The sequence below is a fragment of the Zingiber officinale genome, chromosome 11B (genome assembly GCF_018446385.1).
Source record: "Zingiber officinale cultivar Zhangliang chromosome 11B, Zo_v1.1, whole genome shotgun sequence".
In the NCBI taxonomy this organism is placed as follows: Eukaryota; Viridiplantae; Streptophyta; class Magnoliopsida; order Zingiberales; family Zingiberaceae; genus Zingiber; species Zingiber officinale.
In genome coordinates, this window is record NC_056007.1 from 74,768,080 (window position 1) to 74,777,880 (window position 9,801).

A 9,801-nucleotide genomic window follows, 5' to 3' on the forward strand; every position below is an offset into this window, starting at 1 on the left:
GCTTGGACAATTTTTCTATTATTTCTATTAACTAGCGATAAATATGATTTGTATTTTATTTTAGTTTTAAATCCAAGTCCAGTTTTGTTGTAAACGGCTCGCTGTTTTCTAAGAATCAGATCCAGATTCTTGGAGCCCAAGGTGAACCGTTCCAACGTGTCCTTGAGTTCTTTAATTTGAGCTTTCAAATTGGAATTTTCTTCCTCAAGTTGTTGGACTTGAGTTGAACTTCCAATTTGAACTGACTCAGTTAAAGAGCTTGAGTCAATCGCTTCCTTAAGGGCTGTTACCTCCTTTTGGAGCGACTTAACCCGGACGTTGGATTTAGCCAACTTTTTTACTAAGTAAGGTAATAATTCATGCAAGTTATCTAATTGAAATTCTGTGAGTAGTGAACTTACAGTGGGTTTTGGTCCTTCGGAAATGAATGCGGATTCGTGGCTTCGATTAGACTCAGTCTCGGATTCGCTCTCGGTTTCTGACTCATACTCGGACTCAGTTTTCGCCACGGTTGCTTGTACTGGTAGAGCGAGGAAGCTCGTCGGTTCTTCTTCGTCGGACCCGGATTCATCTGATGACTCGGACCAAGTTGCCTTCAGTGCTTTCTTCGTCTTGCTTGTTCCTGCAAATAACGCAACACCTTCCTCGGCCGGAATAGCATTAGTCTGCTCAAATAATTTGTTTATTAAAACATGCTTACCTATTTTTGTATCAAGAATACCTTCGTGTAGCTCAATCAGATTCTCCCACAGCTCCTTGGCACTTGAGAATGGGCCGACGCGATTTAGCTCCTTATTCGTTAAGCCACACTGAAGTGTATACGTTGCTTTTACGTTTGCTTCTACCTTTTTGATAAGGTTCGCGTCCTAGTTCTCGTACGGTAGTGGCTTGCCGGCACCGTCAGTTGGCAGTTGAAGCCCGGTTTTGATGATCATCCAGACTTCAAAGTGAGTCTGGAGATACGCCTCCATCCGACCCTTCCAATCTCCGAAATCATCTCCGGAGAAGAGCGGTGGGCGAGCAGTGTTGTAGCCTTCTTGATGGGCCATTTTAGAAAGACAATCTCGCAAAATAAACACAATAAAACTTGTTCCAAGACTTGGTCTTGGATTAGTAGTGCGGGAGAGAAATAAAGATAGTAATTCAGGAATTTCAAAAAAAAATAATAAAATATTATTAAAAAAATATTACCACAAAATTTTAAAAACGCAATATTTTGTTACTTCCAACCAATGGTGAAAAGATGAAAATTAATTTTTCAAAAACAGTTTTGGAGGGAAAAAACGAAAGGCGTAAGGTTATATTTTTAACCTATATAAACGACAAAGCCACGAAAAATGCTTGAATGGTGGTTGCACCAATTCAAAGCGACCCCGCTCTGATACCAATTGATGAATCGAAAGCGCTAGAGGGGGGGTGAATAGCGCTCGTGGCTATTTCGTTTTTCGAAATTGTAAAAGCTTGTTCAGAAATAACGCAGCGGAAAAGTAAATAAAGTGGACACGAAGGATTTACTTCGTTCGGAGCCTGTGACGACTCCTACTCGAAGGCCCGCGATCTTTGATCGCTTCCGGTGGACAACAACTATAATTTGTAAAAGCTATTACACGCTAAGTACAATTTAAGCAGAAAAGAATATTGTACCGACAATAAAAAGAATAAAGCTGAAGCTCCGAATTGTCGTTGCAGCACTTCTGAGTCGAGACGTTAGCAGCTTGTCGCACGGAGAATGCTTAGAAGATCGTTGTATTTAAAGCTGCACCTCAACCCTCCTTTTATATGAGGTTCCGGGCGCCTGGGGCTTTCCGGGTGCCTGGAGTGTGACGTGGCCAGCAAACTAGGTTGCTCCACGTGGTGAAGTCGCGCATGGGATAAAAGTTGGTCCCGGGTGCCCAGACCTGTTCCGGGCGCCCGGACCTCCTTTTTCCAGGAGCCGCTTCTCCTGCAAAACAAGGTTAGTCCGAGCAATTGCATACCCTGCAAGACAATGTTAGAATCTGATAATTCATAAGTGAAAAAGGGTTGACAGTCTTCGGACTATCCGAGTCTGACTTCGGATTCCCAACCGGAAACCCTAGGTCGACCCGACGCCTACTGTTCCCTCTGCGGGGAACGCGTCCTCACCTACTCCCCTCAGGAGAGATTACCTGATGCCAGTCCGGTCCTCTAGACCGACTGGACTTTCTGCCTAGGGTTACCACCCCCTAGGACCTAGGGTTACCGCCCCCTAGGGTTTTTCTCCACCTAGGGTTACCACCCTCTAGGACCTAAGGTTGCCGCCCCTTAGGGTTTTCCTCCACCTAGGGTTACCGCCCCCTAGGACCTAAGGTTACCACCCCTTAGGGTTTTTCACCTGCCTAACCGCAGCTAGGACTTTCCTGAAACACTCATTCAAACATGCTAGATCACACACTAACTTAACTTTGAATCCTTTGCCATTATCAAAACCAAGGTTCGATCGTCGGATGCTTCCCGCACCAACAATTTCCACCTATGAGGAGGCATTTTCTGTCCAACATTTGACTCCAAGGGCGGTGGATTGGTTCCGGAGATCACTCGTCATATTGAGATAAGCGTTCCTTTCTATTTCTTGATTTGGATCGGAATGTATTTAATCTTCTCATCTTCGGTTCTTTTCCCATTCTCTATGGAGTAGATTCCTTTGTTCTAGGATGGAGGGAATATTGGTGATGTAAATTGATGTAAGATTCATGGATTTGCTATCTTCTTGATTCAAGGATGTTGTTATGTTTTGTATCAATCAATCTTGTATGGATTATTGTGTTTTGTTCCCTAATATCATTCTTGATTGGTTGTTTGTATTTCTTGTGAAATCTTTTAGAATAATTCTCTAGATTGTATTGTCGTGGGGCGTCGTGACAGGGCTGCTCCATTAAACGGGCATTTAGGGGATTACTTTGAGGGGATGAAGCAGGGACCTACAAAGAAGTAGGACGGATTGATATGTTGAATTCTATATCTTATTGTGGATTGATTAGTGATGATATTTCTATGTTGTATTACCATAGGGCGTCGTGATAGGGCTGCCCCATTAAACGGGCTTCATAGGGATCATAACTGTAAGGGATCGGTGACCGGCTTGAAGGGGGTTGAATAGACGGCGCCCCCAAATGATCGCTTCTTCCTACACTTGTTAGCTTGCGCAGCGGAATACAAACAAAACAAACAAGCTAAACACTAAAGGAAATGCAAAGACCAAGAAAGAATAGGCAAACCGCTACCACGTCAATGTAACGTGGTTCGTAGATACCTTGCTCCTACTCCACGATTGTCCGTAAGGTGGACGATCCCTCAATCAGTCGGTGGATTAGTCCTCGGCAAACTCCTGCTAGCTCAAACCTCCTTGTGGGTGGAGAAACCTCACCACAAACTCACCAAGACCTCTTGGACACAAGGAAAACTCTTGAGCACTTGTAGACTACTAATTAGACTTTAACCAAGTCCAATTTCGTCAACTATAACCAAGCTCTCAAGCTTTGGTTATATAGGCCGCGGGTTGAAAACTATAACCAATCTTTCCCTTTTTTATGTTTGATAATATCTTTAAGTTAGACTAATCCTATAGCCTCAACTTTCTTCATGCTAATGTATGAATGAGGGTTCCCTTCATTCTCCCTCTTTCCTAGAGGGCAAACTCCCTCTTTAGGTAATGAAGACCTAATTTAAACCTTACATTCTTCCCCTATTGGCATACATCAAAAAGAACTCTCCCCCTGAAGAGTTACTCACCATTGGTCACAACTTCACTCGTTGGGCACAACACTACAATGAAAGTCTCATACCCTTCATCGTATCCCATGCTCACCCTTGAGCATTAACCAATCCAATAATGAAGGTCTCATACCCTTCATTGTATTAAATGCTCACCCTGGAGCATTATTCCACATTATGATGCTCATCCTAGATCACTCACAACGACACACTAAAGATATCCACTCTCCATTGTGTTTCAGTGCTCAACCTTGAGCATTGTTTGTCTAAACGAAGGTTTGACCACCCTCAATGGTTTTGGAAAATAAATTTTCATGTCCTTAAAGAATAACTCCCTCTAAAGACATGCCCAGAACTTCTGTCATTGCACCAACAATGACTTAGAATCCTTAAATCTTTAGGAAACCCAAATTTAGAAGTTTTGAGGTTCAAAAATTCAATAATGAAATCAAACCTCAACCTAAACTTCTACTTAGTCATTCTTAACCAATCCAATCTTGTTTTCATCATGAAAACTCCCCCTAAATGTATACAAATATGTTTTGAGGGGTTAGGAATGGTTATTTAGACTAAAATTGGTTTAAAATACTAAAATTAAGTCTTCCCAGCCAAAACCAGCATTTCAATAGATTAATGGATTGATTCAATAGGTGTGGATCGATCCAGCGAATTTCTGCTCGCAATACTAGCCTTCTCAATTGATCACCCGATCAATTGAGGCACTCCAATCGATCGGGTGATCGATTGGAGCACTGAAATTCTGAAATTTCATTTCAGTGAATTTCAGAAACTCCCCAAATATTCTACAAAATTCTAAAAATCATAAAAATTCATATAGACATTACTTAGGGTATATCCTATCAAGAAAAAATAGTTTTCTATGAAAATACTTCCTATTTTCAAATATTGACACAAACTTGTAAAATCTTCAATGTTTTCTTCTAGTTTGTGTCTAACTTTTCAATGATAATTACTATCAAAAGATAGTCTTTATCAAGGTTTTCCAAAGTATATTTAAAGTCATTTTCAAAACCAATATCCAACCATGTTCTTTGGGCTCAATGCACATGACTTGTACATTAGCTTTCCCAATGATTGGAAAACACATAATTATATGTTTTGATGAAACTAAAACTCAACTAGATGCACTAAATCAACATCTTGAATTTTGTTCATCATCCTAACATCTCACTTGTATATAATGTGCATTAAAATACATACAAGTCACCTTATAGGTCTCTGTGAGATGTAAAATTTGGGTTTTTGCCCTAAACTAGGGATCATGCATATCTATCTAGGCATTTTGGGATTTTAAACATCCACCTAGAATGTTACTTGTTAGTAAATGTCATTTGTCCTTAATTGCAAGGAAATTAAATTAATGCATGATGATTTATGGCATACATCAAAGTGAATAATTTTTAAAAGAAAATTTGCTATAACTACATGATGTATGTATGACATGGCATGGTATTTTTGTTTGTTTTTCATAATAAGCATGAATGCTAAACATGATGTCATGACATGTGATGGGCAAACAAAACATGACAATTAGCATAAATAAAATATATCTAGATTACCTATCTAAGTATCCTTAAACCTTAGCTAACTTAAAATTTTAAATCCTAGGTTTCCCATGATTTCCCAAGAAGATGCCAAAACCCAACTTGGCATTCCTTTTATACTTGATTAATTGTGACAATTAAAATTAAGCATATTTCCTCAAAACTTGGCACATTTTACTCTTCCACAGAGTAAACAAGTAATCTATTTCATTTTTAAAGGTTAATAAAAATCTTGAAAATGTTCTTTGAGTGTCAACTTCATCAAGGTTGGATTAACTATCCTTCCAATTAAAGTTGATACTCTCTAACCCATCTAAGGGGTAGAGAAAATACTCCTAGAAACCCAAAACCTGTTGATGCTCCTTGGATGCTCTAGGTACTCACTAAGGATAGCCTCCCTAGATACCTTCCTAATGACCTTGTTAGGCTTCTTAGAGGCCTTGGTCACTTCCTCTAGGTCAACTCTAGGGATAACTTCCCTTGTGACTTTCTTAGTGACTTTGTTGGACTTCTTAGAAGTCTTAGTCACTTTTTTCATTGCAAAGATACTCCTAGGGATAACTTCCCTTGTATCATTAACTTGACTGCTAGACCTAGGGTTGGTTCCATAGCTATATGAAACCCTATGATAAGAAGGCACATCCTTCTTGTTTTTAAGTTTATATCCCAAACCCCTATGACCATTGGATGACCCTTGTCGTTTTCCTAGACCTAGTTTATGCTCATTTTACCCTTTTAGGATATTTTCCATCCCTTTTAGGGTCTTTTCCATTTTATCAAGTCTTGACCTCAAGACTTGATTTTCTTTCCATAAATCCCTAGATTTTGGTTTTTCATTGTGTCCTTGAGCATTTTTATTTTTAGGCTTATAACTAAAATCCTTAGAGTTATTGCCTAAATTTTTATCTACCTTCCTAAACTTAGGTGTGGTAGTTTTAGCATGAAGAGCTACATGTTTTTCCTTAATACTATCATGCTTTCTATTTTTATGGTAAATAGCATTAAAATGAAATAAATTAGAGCTAGCATGCTTTTTACCATTATTTAAAGGGGTAGGCTAAATGATACCTTCAGTTTTACCTTGGAACCTCCCCCTTGACTTGTGCTTTCTCCTTTAGCTTTGACCGCTTTCTTCCCCTTCGGACATTGACTCTGATAATGTCCTTTTTGATGACACGAGAAGCACACAATATGTTCCTTGCTCTTTTTTGTTGTGGGGAAGGTCTCTTTGGGCTTCTTCTTGCCCTTAGGTGCCACTTGATCCTTCTTCTTGGCTAACTTATGACACTTACTCTTGTAGTGCCCATGTTCCCTACACTCAAAACATATAATATGATTTTTATTTTTAATTGGAATATTTTTACCTTGGCATGTAGGGATGACACTTGATCCTCCAGTTGATGTCTCTTGATTTTTGGAGGATGCATTATCTTCTTCTCCACTTGACTCGGATGTAGAAGTTTTTCCTTCTTCTTGATCCGATGTCAACAAGGGTTGCTCCCCCTCAATCCTAGAGTTGGAGATTTCTTCATCTTCATCTTGTACATGGAACAAAGAGTATGCTCCCTCTTTTCCTTTTTCGTTGCATTCCATTGAAGATGAATCTTCTTGGACCTCTTCTTCGGAAATTGAGCATCTCTCAACTTCCAAGTTCTCTTTCTCTTGGTCTTAATCCACTGAATCACCCTCTTTGGATTCTTCTTGATTTGGTACAGTAGAGGGGACTTCATGAATCTTTGCCAATTTGTTTCACAATTCTTTTGCATCTTCAAATTCTTCAATTTTGCATAAAATTGTGCTAGGCAATAAACTAACCAATAATTTGGTTACCTTGTCATTTGCCCCGTACCTTTGGATTTGCTCTTGACTCCATTTGCTCTTCTTGAGGATCTTGCCTTTTGAATTCTTTAGAGCTTTGAAGCCTTCCATTAGAGCAAACCATTGCTCTATCTCCATCATAAGAAAATTTTCGATCCTTGATTTCCAAGAATCGAAGCTCATCATTGTAAATGGTGGAGGCACCCTTATGTCGAATCCGAGTCCATCTCGGAATTCCATCTTGAAGTTGAGCTCTTGATGAATTCTTTGACTTGATGAATTTTGCTCCAACTTCTTCACCCTCTAGCCTTGTTGCCCCTTCCGGCGATGATTCCGGTGAAGAGCAACCTCGCTCTGATACCACTTGTTAGGGTCGAAATGTAGCTGGAGGGGGGATGAATAGTTCATCGTGCGCTTGTAGCTTGTTTCTTGGTGATGATATGCAACGGAATGTACAAGAAACAAAAATACAACGCTAACACAAGGATTTACTTGATATCCACCTCAAGAAGATGTGACTAATCCAAGGATCCACACACACGAGCACTCTTCACTATGAAAACACTCTTTTACGGTAACTACCGAAGGCAGAGAAGCCTTGTACAAACCCACACAACAAATATAACTCATGCAAGAAGAAAATACAAAAGATACAAGTAAAGAGCTTCTTCTTCTTGCTTACTTGTTACTTGTTGTTGCCTCTTGAACCTTGGAAGTGTACCTACACTTGTCTCCAAGAGCTTTCAAGATTTGGCTGTGAGAGTGGAGAAATCGCTGTGGTCTTCGTTGTGATCGTGCGTAGAAGAGAATGGAAGTTGTGTGCAGAAAATCGCTCGCCAATGACTACAACCTGCACCAACGGTCGGATCCCAATTGATTGAATTACTCTCGATCGATTGGGGAGGCTTTGGATCGATTGGTTGATCGATCCAGAATGCCTCTGTGCTCTTGGAAATTGCATGAATCGATTGCTCAATCGATTCAACATGTCTCACGCGATTTCCAAGGCTATCGTGCAATTTTTCAGCCTTCCAATCGATTGGTCGATCGATTGGAGGTTTCAATCGATTGGTCGATCGATTGGAGGTTTCAATCGATCAAATGATTGATTAAGAAGCTCACTGTTCACTCAGAAACTCTTCCAATTGATTGACCAATCGATTGGGAAAGTTTTGATCGATTACCCAATCGATCCAGACCTTTTCTGCACAAAATCACGTCAACCAATCGATTGAACCCTTCCAATCGATTGGCCAATCGATTGGCAAGTAGAAAATTGTGTAGAGCTTGAAATGAGCTTCGTTTCTCATCTGAGATCACCTCATTCTGATATCCGAGTCAAATGTTATGGTCTTCGAAAGTTCACTACGTCCGAACTTCCTAGTTCCATGCCAACTCCCTATTGGACTTACGACCGCTAAGTGTTCAATCAACTTTTGACCCATCTGGACTTTTTTTACTCATGCCAAGTGTCTGGTCTGTTAGGACCAAAAGTAGCTAGAGGGGGGGTGAATAGCTCGTCGCGTGCTCGTTGCTCGGTGTTGCTTGTTTCTTCAAGAATGCGCAACGGAAAATACATAAACAAACACAAACACGCTAACACTAGGAGTTTACTTGGTATCCACCTCCAACGGAGATGACTAATCCAAGGATCCACACCACGCACGCACCCTCCACTATGAAAACACTCCTTTTCAGTAACTACCGAGGGCGGAGAAGCCCTACAAGACTCTCAGTACAAGAAGAAGAAAGGGTAGTAAAGAATAAGCAAAAGCTTACAAGAAATGCAGTAAAAACCCTAGCTTCTTCTTCTTCTCGTTGCAACTCGCCTCTTGACTTGGATGAACCTCCAAGAACCTTCAAGAACTGGCGGTGAGGAGCTTAGAGAGTGCTGGGGAGGAGCTGTGTTGAATCTGGAATGAATCGGTGAAGTTCTGCTGAAGAAATTGCACGCCAACAGCTATAAACGACGCCAACGGTCGAATCCCAATCGATTGGATTGCTCCCAATCGATTGAGGCTTTGATCGATCCACGGATCGATCCAAAGCGCCTCTGTGATCCACGGATCGATCCACGGATCGATCCAAGGCGCGACGCAGCAGCGTCCCAATCGATCCACCGATCGATTGGGACCTCTGAATCGATCCACGGATCGATCCGGGGTTATCAGGACTCCCGATCGATCGGTGGATCGATCGATCTTCTGGATCGATCCACCGATCGATCAAACCTCGGATCAATCCACAGATCAATCCAAACCTGCTGGATCAATCCACGGATCAATCCAAACCTTGGTTTTTGCCCAAAACCAAGCCCAAAGCCCCCTAAACCAACATCTAGTCAACCATGACTTGTTGGTACATAAGACCTAGCATCCGGTCACCCTTGGCCAGCTAGGACTCTCTCACCAAGTGTCTGGTCAATCCCTTTGACCCACTTGGACTTTTCTCTTCTTGCCAAGTATCCGGTCACTCCCTAAGACCTACTTGGACTTTTCTTCCTCGTGCCAAGTATCCAGTCAATTCCTACTTGGACTCTCACCTGATGTCTGGTCAACCTTGACCCATCTGGATTTCTCTTGCCTGGCTTCACTCACCAGGACTTTCCCAATTGCCTAGCTTCACTCACTAGGTCTTTCACCTGGCTTCACTCACCAGGATTTTTCTCCTGCCTAGCTTCACTCAC